Source organism: Pteronotus mesoamericanus, unplaced genomic scaffold (assembly GCF_021234165.1).
Source record: "Pteronotus mesoamericanus isolate MK-2021 breed Mesoamerican mustached bat unplaced genomic scaffold, CSHL_Meso_final contig_557, whole genome shotgun sequence".
NCBI lineage: Eukaryota > Metazoa > Chordata > Mammalia > Chiroptera > Mormoopidae > Pteronotus > Pteronotus mesoamericanus.
In genome coordinates this window covers 831,661-847,603 of record NW_026555200.1, presented here as the reverse complement: position 1 = coordinate 847,603, position 15,943 = coordinate 831,661, and positions in this window count along the sequence as shown.

Below are 15,943 nucleotides of genomic sequence, written 5' to 3'. Positions count from 1 at the left end.
TTTTTTGGCATCTGCAGAGATACCTGCTTTATATGTAATCTGTTCAATTACATCCTGTTGTTACCTTATTTATTTATTTATTTTACTTTCAAACAATAGGCACCACCCTGCTTCTCAGAGCACTTTGGGTTCCATTAGCTGACAGGGGAAGAATTAAGCCTTTGGCAGCTTGGCTTCTTCCCCGAAAGCAGTGCCCGTGCATCCCTCTGACAGGACTGGGAGTCCGTGGGTTTGGCTCTGGGAGGGGGCATGAGCGTGTACGTGATGTGGGGCCTACAGAATCTGTCAGGGCTCTGTTTTTCCACCGTCTTCCCCCCCCCCCCCCCCCCTGCCGCCCACCCAAGAGGCTCTGGCCGCTGTCCACAGATAAGGAATGGCTCAGAAGGAAGCTCGTGGAGTGTGAGGTCCAACTGCATGACTGGCCTTGAAAAGTCTGCTAACCCAAAGCCCTCGGGGACCCCACCTGGATGGGTGACCCCAGCCGGCTTTTAAGGATCTTGCAGGATGCAATTCCATGCCCAGGGAGAGAGGGGATCCAAGGATGGGGCTTCGGCCACAGGACCAGTCCTGGCCTGGTGGGGTTTCGGGCCTCGTGATCAGCAGTCCTGCCCGACTGAATGTGGGAGGGGAGAACAGGCCCTGGAAAGGAACTTGGGGGTATCACAGGAGGAGGGGATGGGTCCTTAGCTGCTACAGGCACCCAATGTCCCCTAAAGGGGTCTCCAAGATGTGTGAGCTGTGTCCCAGGTCTTCAAAATGCTGAGGGCAGGCAACGTTGCCCCGCAGAACGCTAGGGAACAGGGCCAAATTCCTCTGAGTAAGTGGAGGAGCCGAGTTGGAGCGGACAGAGGTGCCTGGGCCTGGGGGCGGTTGTGGAAGCTCTGGCTGGGCCCGGGGCGCTGAGGGGTCTTGAATAGGGAGGCTCACCACTTGGGCAAAGTCACGGAGGCTGGGATGGGTCTGCTGGGTTTTGTGGAGGTGGAGACTGGCTGGCGCCTCACCGGTCAGAAGCAGGGAGTGCGGCAGAGCTGTGTGGTGGCTGAATGCGCAACTGAACACCATCAGGGGCAGGAGGGTGACTGCCTGGCTGGGGTGGAGCGGCGCCCGGGTGGAAGCTGAGTTCAAGGAGTAATAGAATACGCTGCTTTGGTGGAGCAGCCTGACATTCTGCTAATCATTCTGCCGGTGTGCCACGAGAAATTTGAAAACATGCAATACCCGACTATTTAGTCAGGGGCACTGACCTCTCTTCCCTTAGATTGTCAGATAAAAAAATGACAACAGCCAACACAACAGTAGCCATCTGGTGTGAATGAATCTAAATTATACGCTTTTATACCTTTTTTTTGGTTGATCGGCCAAAAATGTATTTTGTGGTGTGCTGCAGAATTTTAGTAATTAGTTTATGTGTGCCGTGAGATGAAAAAGGTTGAAAATCGCTAAACTAAGTGCTTCATTGTGACCTTATCCAACCTGCACAGCAATCCTAACCCATAGTGCTGCTATGATACTTGCTACACAGATGAACAGATGGGGCTCAGAGAGGTTAAGTGACTTGGCCAAGGTCACACAGCAAGCAAATAGCAGAGAGGGGATTTGAATCCAGGTCTGGCTGACATTCTCCACTCATCTGTGTTGCAGAATCATCAGCTCTGAGGTCCTGCTGGCCTGTCCTGAGCTATTGCCCTGATACTCTTTCCTCCAGCCTTTTCTTCCTCTGTATTCCTAGACAGCATTGAGCATGGATGTTAGGGGCGGGGGCAGGGGTGGGGCAGAGTGCCGGGGGTTTGGAGATGGTCCGAGGAAACTTTCTCCTTGTCCCTGCAGAGTTTTGTTCCTGCAGACCTTTGTCCTGACCTTCCCATCTCCCTGCAAAGAGCTGGAACAGAGGTGGCAAAATTGGTGTCAGCAGAAAAACCTAATTTTCACTTTAGGCATGTTTGCAGCAGACAGACATCAACCCAGCCTCTAGCCTTTCCTTTCACACAGGCCCGAGCTAAGTTCTGCCCGGGGCGTTGGGAGACCAGCTCCGTCATGTCCGCCCCTGCGTTTTAGGCGGGATGTCTCTCCCCTGTAGGCCTAGCATTTCTACCAGTAAAGTGGGGGTGGCGGCACGTGGGGTTGGGTGTCACAGCTTCAGATGCTGACCGGAGCCCTCCAGGAAAGACAAGGGTGCAAAACGGGTAGGTGCAGGAGACAAGAGGGCGCCGGGGAGGGAGGGCCTCGCAGGCATGCGCCCTGCGTCCGGGGGCAGCCCCTGGTCGGGGCTCACCAGCTGTTGCCCCGTAGGCGGCCATTTGCCAGGCCTCTGGATTATTTTCAAGAAAAGCCGGACATCTTAATTGTGCTATAAAATAGCTCAGATTTTAAGTGATAGTCACTTAGGTAGAGATTTTTGGAAAGATCTATAGGTCAATAAAATGTTTTCGCGGGCTGACCCTGGCCTGTGGGTCTCCAGGGCTGATACCTGGACTAGATGATTTGGATTTCTTCCCACGGCATGAGATACCGCTGTATTTAATATGCAAATAGATAAAAAATCAAATACTTGCTTTCTAGATTTATTGATTTGTATTTATGGATGAGCTCTGCGGTTTACAATGTGCGTCTAAGCTCAGAGTTAATAATGGGGCGGAAACCTCTTTGAGAAACTTTAATCACAGATTTGGCATCTTGTACCTGTACCTCTCCCTCTGGGTTACTTCCGCTTCTAATGTCTGTCTTGAATCCTTCCTGCTGCAGACATAGCTTTGCCTTGTTTCTATGGTAACTGAGCCTGCCACCTCCTCCCCTCATTTGTTGTATGTTCAGAGAGAGAAAAACTGGGTGGGCGGCCTTGAGAGTCCCATCACCTGGACAGCAAGCTCAGGGACTTCGGCCTTCTACCGTGGCACGACAGTGGACAGGCCGGGTTTATTTGGAGCCCACGGGCAGCCCGAGAGCAGGATTCGTTGGCTCTCATAAATTTTTAGAGAACTCTGGCTAGAGCTTCTGACTTGATCACATCTGCTGCTGTTCCCAGTCTGGACGGTGTTGTGGATTGATTTCTATAATAGTATCCAGAGAGCAAGGAATGTACAGGCCCTTTTAGGGACGGGCCAATTGAAGAGCCAGCTGGGTTAGAAGAGGATCTAGGGGTCACAGCGGCCAGTGAGCTGACCAGGTACTCTGGTTATTTCCACTAAGTCCAGTGAAGCCAAGAGGGCCTATAAGCAGGGGAGGGAAGCGCCTTCCCTGGGGCTGTGGTGTGAAAACTGTCAGCCCTGTCAGAGGAGGGGCAGGGGAGCAGGCAGGACATGGCGTTGGAGTCAAATTGCCTGGTTTCCGGTCCTGGCTCCACCACTGTGAGGCTCTGGGACTTGGGCAATTCACTGAACACCTTGGGGCTTCTGTTTCCTCACCTGCAAAATGAAGGTGAGAGTAGTAACCCCTGGGGCTTCTGCTTCCTCACCTGTAACATGAAGATGAGAGTAGTAACCCCCTCATAGGTTACATAAGGATTGAGAGGATCATGTAGAGCACGTAGGAGTCTGCAAACTTTTTCTGAAAAGGATCAGAGAGTAAACATTTTAGGCTCTGTGGACCATAGAGCCTCTGCCAGACTCCTCAACTCTGCTGTTGTAGCTTGAAAGCAGCCAGAGACAATATGTAACCGGTGGACGTGGCTCTGTTCCAATAAACCCTTATTTATAGACACTGGAATGTGAACTTTCATGTGTCACAAAAGAGTCTCCGTTTTCTGATTTTTTTTTTAACCACTTAAAAGAGCATAAACCATCCTTGGCTCGCAGACCGCATAGACACAGGCAGTGAACTGGCTCTGGTCAACAGGCCATGGTGTGGGGACTCCTGATGTAGAAAACTGCCTATTCTGTGTTCACTAAACGTTTCTGTGTATGCAAATGTGAATGTTTATTATTACCTTTATCTTCATCATCATTCTCTTCCTTCTAGGAGGGTGGGTTGGGCCAGGGGAGGGAAGATGCATAATAACTGCTTTCGTAAGGGACAGTGGGGTTTGTCCTGTGACCCCTGCGAGGGCCATCCTCTGGAACCGGTGGGCAGAATTGACAGGGATGGGGCTTTGGGCTCCGAGGCCCCCTGGCAGCTGAAGTTGGAACAGACTGCCTTGGACATAGTGAGCTCCTGTCACTGGAAGTGCTGAGGCAGAGGCTGGAGGCCCCTGCACCCACCGGGAGAGAGGCTGGCTCGCCGGGCAAAGGGACACTTAGGTGCTGGGTTCCTGCAGCTCTGACCAGCTGTGGGGATGGGGAGATTCCTATTCCTCCAGGCCCCTTTTCTTAATTCCCAAAGCACCTCGCCCTCTTCTTTGCTCCTTGAATAATCTGCTGATGTGTACGGGGCCAGCATGGCTCCCCGTCCACAGGCGTGTGAGCGGGGGACAGAGGCTGAGCTGCACAGCCGGCCAGACCTGCGGGCTATGCGGGGAGGCATGGCTTGGCGGAAACACAGGAACTGTGGTCCCGGATCTGGTCCCAGCTCTGTTGCTTCCTACCTTTGTGACCCTGGGTAAAAAAGTCCCGTGACCTCTCTGAGCCTCAGTTTCCCCATCTGTAATGGGGAGGTGTATGATTCCTTGACGGAACAGTTGTGAGGATGAAAGGAGTTACTGCACATAAAATGCCCTGCGTGGCGCCTGATGGACAGTACGTATTCAAGCAGAGCTCACTCCTGTCCGCCCTAGTCCCAGCATCTGGGCCCAGGGCTGCTGGGATAGCCTGGGAGGGGTGGGGAGGAGCCTGCCCGTGGGGATGCGGCCTGCCCACCCGCTGTTCCCTGCATCTGAATCCACCCCTGATCCTGTGGGGCCGGCATCTCCAGGGAAGGGTGTTAGGAGGCAGTTGCTCCAGCGCAGCCTGGACAGTTCCAGGCCTGGGGGGAGGCGAGGCAGAGGCTGGGCTGCCCACAGGCCCGGTGGGTGGGGCTGGGGCCTTCTCCGGGAGACACAGAGACTGACAACTGTCAGGGAGGGGCGTGGTCCCGAGGACAGGGAGGGGCGTGGTCCCGAGGACAGCCTCCGGGACAGCGCAGGGAACAAGAAGCGCATTCTCTTCACGCACACGTGCGGCTCTCGTCACCTGGGGAGAGAGACTCTCGGGAAGAGAACCTGGGGACGCGGGGGTTCATCTGGGGCATACCTCCCCTTGCTTCCTGTGTCGTGTGCGGGGCCCTCTGCCTGAGCGACTCACATGGGGGATGGGCGAATCCTCCAGCCACCCCATGGGGAGTGTGCGACTTCTGCCCCATTTTACAGATAACCAAACAGAGGCTGAGAGCCTGGCCATCTATCTGGGGCCACAAGGAGGAAGTTGGAGGGTTGGGATTTGAACCTGGGTCTGACAGCCAAAGCCTGCATCCTCCAGCCCAACACTCCCACCTCCTGGCACCTTTTGGTTGGCCTCAGGGTCCCCAGGGTACAGGGTCAGCCCTGACAATGAGAAGAGCCAACATGTCCAGGGTGGTCACTGTGCCCCGGACGCTGTTCTAATTAACCGTGTGAAAGACTGAATAAGGCCTGCTTACGTTTATTCATTTAATGCTCGCAGCCTCTCTGAGCTATTCCCATTTGACACAGAGGGACAGAGGGGTTCCATACCTTGCTTGAGGTCACAAAGGTCACCGGTAGAGCTAGGGGGTTGAACCCAAGAATTTACCTCTGAAGCCAGCCCTCACTCAGGTCTCTAACCTGCACGGGACACCGGATAGGTGACCTAAACACATAAGAATCCGAGACCAGGGTGCCAGCAGGCGTTTCTTAGGAGGTTGGTGAGTCTGGACCCACTCTGGACTTGACGCTCACTTCTGTATGACGGGGTCACGACCCTCCGCCACACTGCCTTTGCCCTGCAGGTGACTTGCGTGTGTGAAGAACAGCCCCCTTTGCCATCGCACGACAGATGTGTGCCTCAAAATCACGGTGCAACGCAAAATTGCACAATGGAGCCCCAGTGGTTGCGGGAAAATGGGGTGGGGCGCAACAGTCAAGCCCTTTGTCAGTGACCCCTAGAAAAAGATAGGAGTTGAATACAATGGTAGCTGAGTTTTAGTCATGGTTAAGGGTTAAGAAATACATAAAGTACCACCTTTATTTTAGTATGTGTCTCGAGGAAACCTGAAGTTGGCTTGTGGGAGTGTGTGCCCACTCTACCTGTTCGCTTCCCACCCACTTCCCACACCTGCCACCCGTGTGCACAGGGAAAGAATGAAAGAGAGACAGAGGAGAGGACAGGGAGGGAGAACACAAAATCGGCTGAGGGGAAGTAGAGGGAGGGCCTGAGTTTGTCCTACGAGGTGACAGAAAGAAGGCTATGGGATGTCAGAGGGACAGATGGAACCCCAAGTGTTAATGGGCAGGACCCATTGCGCGCGCGCGCACGTGTGTGTGTGTGTGTGTGGTGTATTCCCAGGAGGTTAAGGAGTGGTGTTCTGTTTACCAAGTATTTCCCATGGATGAAATCTCCCATAATACAAAATTCATGTAGTGCTCAGATTGTCCCTTAATATATTGATTGCATTGGAACAGCTTTGCCTTTTCGGAGCAAACGCTATAGCAGAATTGATAAGTCACGAGCTAGGAGAGGTGGGAGGATCTTTTAAATAGGGACTGCCTTGTGAGGGTCGCCGCACCCCAGAGGATGGGCATACACTCTGAAATTCAGGTCCTCCAATGGCCCCTAAGACTTGGGTGAGGCTGACTGTTCCCTACAGTTTGTCCCCTTGCTGACTCCAGCAACTGGTCTTTTGGGATCTCAAGGGCCCCGCACCAAGTCCCCTAATAACCCGCACCCCGCCCGTTCTTTGGGGAGAGCCACCATGGAGGGGGGTCAGGGCTCTGAGCCCACAGACTCAGCAAAGAAGCCCTTCATGTGGAATAGTGCTTGACCTGGGAGAGGAGCCACATGGGGTGGGAGGAGAGGCGGGGTGTTCCTGCTAGAGTGAGAGGAGAGCGGGAGTAGTAGCCACATGTCCCCAGCTCCCTGGAGCCTCTGCTGTGTGGCCGAAAAATCCCATGTGCTGGGTGCAGAGCTACAAGGGCCAAGGGGTCTTTCTCCGGTCAGATCCAGGAGATGCAAGAAACTGCCTTCCTTTGCAGTAGAACCCATGTGGGTAATGCAGTCTTGTGACTGGCTCCTCCTCGGAGCAAAGAGGGGGAAAAAGATTGCCCGGAATTTATTAGTCTAATTACATTTTCCTAATGCGGTTGACTCCCCCTCACAGCAGTGTGCTTATCAAAGCCACAATCACACCAGCATTATTGGAGTTTTAATAAGAGTCAATTGGCTATTGTCCTCGCTGTGTTGGACACTGTAGACATAATCCCCGAAGCCCCTTGGGGAGGCAGGGAGCTTGCTTTCTTTGCCGGAATATTATTTACATTAATAACCGGGATTAGGGACTTATGTTACGTATTTAGGAGAAGCGGAGAAGTTCTTTGTGCAGGCAGCGCCCGGCCGCCAGCTGAGCGCCCCCAGCAGAGCCCTCTGAGGCCAGGGGCTCAGCGCCCACTGCTCCTCGCTGTGTGAGCTCTGACAGGCTGGTGCACCTCTCTGGTCCCTCCCGTGGGAAATGAGGAGGCACAGGGAGCGCTTTCTTTGCCCATAGCAAGTGGTAGGAAAGGCTGGCTGTTTCAGAAATGGTCACATAAAGGGGCAGTGGTAGCTAAGCCCCACCCCACCCCACCCCATGTAGATATTTATTGTGCTTTAGAGTCCAGCAAGCTTCCCTTCTGGAGTGAGCTTGTCTGGAGCGCCAGGTTCTGCCCCGGTTACTTTGCATAATGTATGGAGAAGAGATGGGAGCTCCAGGGCTCAGATTTCTGCCTTCCTGCTGGCTGTGTGACTTTGGCACCATTCTTAACCTTGCTGTGCCCAAGTTTCCCCCATTTCTGTAAAATGGGACTAGTAAGGGGAGTTCTCTCATGAGGTTAATGAGAGAGGGTTAAACGAGGTAATCCACAACTAGTATGTAGGGCAGTGTTTGGCCAGAAGCTGCTTATTGTGAGGATTTCTAAGCTTCTGTTTCCTACTTCATAAAATGGGGGAGCTGATGCTGCTTTTGCTGTGTCACTATGAGAATGCAGAGACATTGTGTTTATGTGGCACCTGGCACATCAGGAGCTGTCAGCGACGGTGGGCACCGTTGTCATGGTCTTCCGGTTCTCACAATGACTCTAGAGGTGTCTCTTCACTCGACAAGGAGAATCAGAAGTGCACGCTGCAGGCAGCCAATCAGGAACTAAAGCCTGGGGTTCTCTGAGCCCAAAATCTGGGCTCATTTGGCTGCAGCGGGGGTGGTTGGGATGGTGTGAATCTACGAGCAAGGGCCCGGCGACCTTACAAATAACTGCTCCTTGCGTTTGGTCCTGGTCCTACATTCCCCCCATTTTGCTAATGGGGAAATCTCTGTGCAGCTACGGTGCCCTTGCTTGCAGCCACGCTAGGCATCTTGGTTTATCACTGGCTCAAATGTCAGAGCTGGGGGTGGGGGTTGGGGGTGGGCTGTCTAATCCACTGCTGTGTCCTCGGGGCCAGGCACAATGCCTGGCACATAGTAGGTGCTCAGTAAATGTCAGACAAACACCCCTGCTCCCATGAAGCTTATAGTATGTCAGATGGTGATAGGTATGATGGGGAAAAATACAGCAAGGGACAGGGATACTGGCGAGTGTTTAGGGAGGCTTGCAGTTGAACTCCCCAGCAGTCAGAGAAGGCCCACTGCAAAGGTGCCACCTGAGTAGAGCCACCAAGGTAGTAGAGGAGCAAGCTGTGCAGCTGTATAGGGGAAGGGTGTTCCCTCAGAAGGAAGAGCAAATCCAAAGGCTCTGAGGTAGGCATGTGCCTGGAGTATTTGAAGACCAGAAGAGGACTAGGGATCCTGAGTGCAGTGAGCAAGGGGCATTGAGGGTGAGGGCGGAGCTCTCTCCCTGCTGTGACAACAGCTGAGGGTGCCAGCATGGGATGAGAAGGGGGTCTTAGAGCAAGAGCAGGAAATTACCAGGACAGTGTGGGGAAGCACCTGGTATGCCTGGAGGAGTCGGGAGGGCTTCCTGGAGGAGGCATCACTCAATGAGACACCTCTGGAAGAGGAGGCGTTACCTGGCAGTCTAAGGTAGGGTGGAGGGGTTATCGAAGCAGGCAGGAGGGCCCAGAGATATGAGTGCGGTGCGCTTGAGAGGCTGCAGAAAGTTCCACACGACTGCTCTTTACCTCGGAGGGCAAGTGGGATCGGAGGCTGAGAAGGAAAATCGTGGATACTCTTATACAGACCGACAACAATGAGTGCGGACCATTGAGTATCTATCTATAGGATGCTCCTCTTGTTGCCACTTCTCCTCAACCCTGGGAGTCGCTGTCATTACCTGCTCTGTGGAGAGGCCGAGGCACAGGGCGAGGGGGTCACTGGCCCAGGTCGCACGGCCTGGAAATGATGGACAGGATTTACGCCCCTTCGCCTCTTTTTCCCTACCAAATACTGTGACCTGTCCCCGAGGACCACAGGGAGCCACAGAAGGCGTTAGAGCCACGGACAGAGGCTGGCGAGGCGGGCAGCCCAAAGGCCCCACCGCAGCAGCTACGCCCCGCCCCTCCCACGGGCCTGCGAGATGCCCTCGCCGAGAGGCATGGCTGGGGCCTGGAAGACGGTGATGAAGATCAGGGACTTGAACCAGCTCCCGCAGCCACTCCTCGGGGGCCACCAGGGCCTGGAGCGGGTGGGGAGCGCTTCTGTGTTCGTGCAGACCTTGCCTCGCCCCTGTCCCGGGCCCTTCTCTTCCCCCGGTGGGCGGGGACCTCGCTGGGAATTGGGAAGGAGGCGCCCTGCAGTCTCCCGGGAGCTGGGACAGCTGCTTTCTCGCAGCCCCGTCTCCCCAGACCAGACCCAGCTTCCCTTCCACGCCACTCTCTTCCCTCTCCCTGCCGCATGTCCCCAGTGGCCTCATTTTCCCTCACAGGCGGAGCAAGTGCCATCTGCATACTTGGCAGCCACATGCTAGTGCTCGCGCTCAGCTCCGTTGTAGGGGTTTTAAATAAAACCGGTTTTAACACCAGTCCCTCAGACAGCCCCACTTTTTACATCTTTCCTTCCAGAGGAAGGAACGTCTTTGTTTGTCCCTAGTCTTTGTTTCTTGTTTTTAAGCCTGTAAGTAACCTAACCACAGCACAAGAAACCCATCTCCTAGACAATGCAGATGATGTCCCTGTTGCGCTGGGTCGGAACTTTCTGGAAGTCTAAGACTCCATGTCCTGGTTTTCGGGGAACCTCTTAGCCTCTCCAGAGTGCTCAGTGGCTGTTTACATCACTGAGACGCCACCTGCCCCCACCAGTGACTTCTGCGTGCCCAGCATCTCTTGATCAGCAGAGAGCTACTTGAAATTCTTTATCCCAGGGCCCCAGGCATATGTCATTCCCACTTCTAAGTGTGTCCTGATTCTTTCACTCACGCCATTCGATAAACGCGTGCCCAGAGGTGGAAAGCAGCCCTTGAATCTGAGATCCTTGGCGGCTGATAGCAGGCGTGGGAAGTGGCTTTCATCTGGTGCGCCAGCGCTGATCGGGGGGCCGCTCCTAACCAGAGTGCAGGGCGCAGAGATGCTAAGCTGTTCTTCTGCTCAGTGGGAAGGAAGCCGATGATTGATTGGTGATGTCTGCCGTGGCTGTGAGGGAGCAGAGTAGGGGTGTGTGTGCTAGAATGTGCCATTTGGCTGGGGCCCTTTCCTCTTGCCTTCTCCTCCCTTGTCACCCCGTGTGCTCTGGAAGCCGGTCTCGTGGGTAGGGGTTGGCTGCTTTGATGGCTGAATGGGAGACGAGTTAGTCCCACCAGGGTTGGGGGAGCAGTTGGAACTGCTCTCCCATGAGACACGTGCTTGTTCAAAGTCTGGTGCTTTTCCAACAACAAGCCATGGGTGCCCCGTAGGGTGGGGTGGGCTGGGACACCTCTGGGAGGTTGAGGTGAGCAGGGAAGGTATATCCAGGCACCGAGCCTTGAGTTCTAGCCCCAGTGCAAAGCGCTTGCTCTCCCCTCTTTGGGGTCTCCCTGGGCAGAAGGGCTGTGAGGCTGAAGCTTCTCCCTGCTGTAACTCAGAATATCGTTCAGGCCCCTGGGGGTGGGGGTAGGGGTGGGGGTAGGGCTGGGGAGAGGCACAGGACTCGGGTCTCTACCAGAACCCATAGAGGCGCCTGAGTTTAGCTGTTCCCATGAGCTCCTGTGTCCTCCTTCCCTTCCTCCCTGTGTGAAAACTCGAGCGGATGCCCAGTCAGCTGAAGGGATGCTATTAGGCATGGCCAGTCTCTGCTGAAACAGATTCCCAAGGACCTGGGATCCTAGGAAGCAGAGCAGTAAAAGGGAGGACAGTATGCTTGGGGCCCAGTCTGCACCCAGCCACAAAGCTGTGCCATGGACTTGCTGTGTGGCTTTAAGCAAGTTGCTTTCCCGTTCTTTCCCATTCTGTGCCTCCCCTGACAACAAAGAGGGTTGACCAGCAATCTAAGAGCTGTTTCTGTTAAACATGGAAACAGGCTGTCCTGGGCTCAGCTGTGTGGAGGCCCGGCCGTGGGCGACATCACTCTACAGGCCTCGCAAAGCCGTTCATGTCATTACCGATGAACTGAGGTCAGAGAGGGCTGGGCTCCCCTCTGAGGGTCGGAGGGGAGGGAGGCGCCCGATGTGGGGCGGGGCAGATCCCAGCTCTCCGGGCACTGTCCTTCCCTCCTTGTTGCTCTGGCCCCAGAGCCTGGGGCCTTGCTTTCTAATCCTGCCGTATGATGCAGGCGGGGGCAGGGGCGGCCTCGCTGGGGCTCTGGGGAAATTATTTTAAGACCTTGGAAAGCAAATTAGAATTTCAAACCATCCGGCCCTTTTGAAAGCAGACTGGGGGTGTGTTAGAAGTAATTTAATTTTTACTTTGTTTTATTAATAGGATGTGGGAGGCGAGGGGAGGGTGGGAGTTGTGGCTGAGGGCACTGGCTTCAGAGCCTGGGCGGAGGGAGCCAGTAAGGAATCGGGGCCATTGGAGAAGCGCAGGGGCGGAGCCCGAGGCTGGCCAGCCGGCCTCAGGGACGGCCCAGGTGGCTCTGGTCGCATTGGCTCCTTCCAAAGCGGGTCTGCACGGGCCCCGGCCCCTCTGGGATCGGGGTCTGCAGCAGCATCCGGGGCTGCCCTCACAAACCCACAAACCTGGTGGCTTTAAAACAACAGAAAGTTATTTTCTCACACTTCTGGAGCCCCGAGGTGGCTCTTCAGGGCGGGGGATCCCTCTCCCCGCTTTTAGCTTCTGGCAGCTCCCTGTGTTCCTTGGCTTCTGGCAGCCTCGCCCCAATGTCCGCCTCCTTCCTGTGTGTCCCTGTGGATCCACCTCCTCTTATCGGGACACCAGGAACTTACAAGCCATTGGGTTTAGGGCCCAGCCAAAACCCAGGATGATTTCTTCTTGAGATCCTTAACTAATCGCATCTACAAAGACTCTATTTCCAAATAAGGTCCTCTTCTGAGGTTCTGGGTGGACATGAATTTTAGGGGAAGAGTATTCAACCTACCACAGGGCCATTCATGGGTGGGCTTCAGGAGGGGGCAAACCACCTAAATCCATCATAAAATTCAGCGGGGACATTTCCCTTCCAGGAAGACACATAGCTTCCTTTGACCTACCTGCCTAAGACCCTGAGGTGGGGGACCAGCACTCTTAGGGGGCACATCTCTGGCAGGTGGGACTTCTAGGACAGGGGGCAGGTCATGGGAAACACAGAGATGGAGGATCTGCAAAACAGGCCACCAGTGGTCAGCGCCTGCTGAACCAAGAGGAGACAGGCAGAAGTGCGTTCTGGGGCGCCTGGGACAGTGGGTCTGGCCGCTCAGGTGTTTCAGAACATGAATTTTTCAGATCCTTCCCCAGAAAAATGTGCATGTGCCTCCCCCACTGCAAAGCCATCCCTGCGCCCCCAGAGACCCTGGTTAGGGGCCCTGCCAGATAGCCCGTTGGATCTGGCAATCAGGACGCCAGGGGTGGGGGCCGGGGCATCCGTGTCTGGTGTTGAGGACGGCAAGAGATAACATGGGTGAACGTGCCCCCTGCTTTTCAAAGCGAGATTACTTCGTCTTTTTTTTTTTTTGTTAAACTGTGCAAAGCAGTATCTGTTCATGGCAGGACAAAACGAAGCAGTGCAGATAAGCAGGGAGAAGGAATCCCTTTCATGTTATTACCCACGGACACCCACGGTGACCACGTGGTCTCTGACCTTCTGAACCTTTCCCCCTGTATATTATTTGACACAAAAGGGATGATTATCTAAGAGTGAAGTTCACATTTTTGCCTAAAATAGTGAATACCTTTTTAAAGAAAGGTTCATGAAGTATCTTTACTTACTGTGTGGAATTCTGACCAGAACTTGACCAATCTTCTGTTTGGGGGCAAACTGCCCTGTTTCCCTCCTTCTTAGTAAACAATTCTGTAGGTAACACCCTTGCAGTTACTCTTGTATGTCCGCTTCTGTGGGGGGAAATGTGTTGTAACCCTAAGATGCAGAGGGGCAATGCACCCATTTCAGTCTTTACCTGACCCTGGCGCTGTGCACGGGACGTGGGGAGGCTGGGGGAGGCAGAGCAGAGGGTGACGCACCGGCTTTCCTGTTTCCCGTGCCCCTTGCTGGGTCCCTGTGCCACACGGAGCCCGAGGTCTCTCTGGGAGGGTGGTGTTAGTTATGTACAGCAGCCATTGTCTAGTGCTGGTGTCCTGGACTGAACTGGTGTGGAGGGCAGGAGGGGGAGGCCCATTCCTGCTGCTCTCTGGCTTTGCAACTCTGGTCCCTGGTGTGTGCAAGAAAAGAATGTCTTGTCGGGTGTGAGGGATCCCGACAGGCAGGGCTGTGCCGCTGAGATGTCGTCTCCAGGCCTCCACTGCAGACAAGTGTTCACCGACGGGGGCAAAGCTCTGTTTCTGGGGGTGCATCTCTCGGGCCTATGGGCCTGGAGTTCTGAATGAGGACGCGCTCTTGGCCTGGGATGGTGCGGAGCGGAGGTCCCGGCCAGATGGCGGGAAGCCTTTGAGCCAGTGATAACTTGGAGCCTGGGGTTTTCGGAGATGGCCCCTGTCAGCCTCTGGGTCTAAACAGAGTCTGTCTTCCGTTCTGCCTCTCACTGTGCCCAAGTTGCCCAACCACGTCAGGCCTCAGTTGGCTGGTGTCTGAGGTGGGAAGTTCATGCTCTCTCCCTTACAAGCCTCTTGGGGATGTGAGACAGCTCCTTTCGTTCACCCCTGAGGGTTGTTCATGTGCTTCGAAGAATGATTTGCTGCCTGCCAGACACCCTTCTAAGTGCTGCTCATGCAGGTGGCCATTTTTTCCTCATGGGCTTCTCCCCATTTGACAGATGGGGGAGACTGAGGCCCAGGGAGGCGGCATCATGGGTTAAGCATGGTGCTGGAGTTAGATGAGATTCAGCACAATCCCGGGGCTCAACAGCGCCAATTTGAAAGAATGCTTGTCATGCCACTTGCTGGCTGTGTGACCTTTGAACCTCTGTTCTCTCATCTGTAAAGGGAAGTAACCCCTGTGCTAGGTGGATCTGTTGATACCGCTTCTGCCCTGGATCTGTCTGTTCCGCGTGTGCTGGCTGATACGTGGCGAGTCTCTCCCTGGAAAGGTTTCATTCTCCAGTGTGCTATTGATTCCTGATGAGAGGCTTCGCACTGTCCCTTTCAGTTCTAGGGGACAGCAAGGTTGCTGTAGTGATAGTTGAGAGTTCAGATAGATGTTCCCTGCCCCCTTCTTGGTCCCTCAGCATCTTAGATATCCACGCCCTGCTGTGACAGACGTGTGCAGTGTCCTTTGTCCTAACCCGCCATGGCCCCAGGTAGTTGTTAGCTAGTTTCTGTCATTCATCATCCTAGCGGTTGTTCCTAACACTCTTTGGCATTTTTTCTCAATTCTCCCTTTTAATTCTTAATTGGATGTGAGTGTGTGTTTTCTTGCCGTGTAACAAATTGCTACAGATTCAGAGGTTGAAAACAACACACGTGTGTCATCTTGCAGTGTCTGTGGGCCAGGAGCCCAGGCACGGCTTAGCTGGGTCCTCTGTGCGGGTCTGGCAAGGCTGCGGCCACAGCGTGGACTGGGCGGTGTTCTCACTTGGGGGCTTGACTGGGGAAGAATCGCTTGTCATCTCATTCAGATGATCAGCAGAATCCACTTCCTGTGGTTGCATGACTGTGGGCCCAGCCTCTTTTCTGCTGTTGGCCAGGGCTGCCCTGGGCCCCACAGGCCACCCTCAGACCCCACCTTGTGGCCCTACCTTGCACCGTTCACAACATGGCACTTGCTTCTTCAAAACCAGCCGGAAAGCGTCTCTCTCTTTTGCCTGTGAAGACGGAGTTTTATATAGTGAAACACAACCTTCGCAACATTTTATTGGTTAGCAGATAACCACAGGTCCCGCCCACATGCAAGGGGAGGGGATGGCATAATAATGTGGATCATTGGGGTCCCCGTTAGGCCTGGCTGCCGCCATTTTCATTAAAATTGTGTAAAATAAGAATAATTCGCTCAAAGGCCTTTCCCCGGAGTAAAGAATGTGTAATCCTTTTTGGAGAGTTAAGAGTGCCAGATAAATAAGATATTTAGCTTCTTATTCAGGATCAACCTGTTTTTCTTGTCTAAATTGTTTCAAGTGAGGGGAAGAGTGAGGAAAATAAGGATGAAAGTGAGCACAAGACCAAAAAGGACAGAGGAGGGAGGGGAACTTTCTTTACATATATAAATGCCTTTTTATAGACAATTGTATCTAAATGCATAAATGTTATATACTTCGGTGTAATTTTCCTTTGTTTTACCTATCCCCAAACCCTCCTTTGGTGACATCACCCCCTCTTATGTCCACCCTGGAACCTAGTTAATAGTCTGCCATAGATCCTTTCATGCTTTTCTATGTTCATAT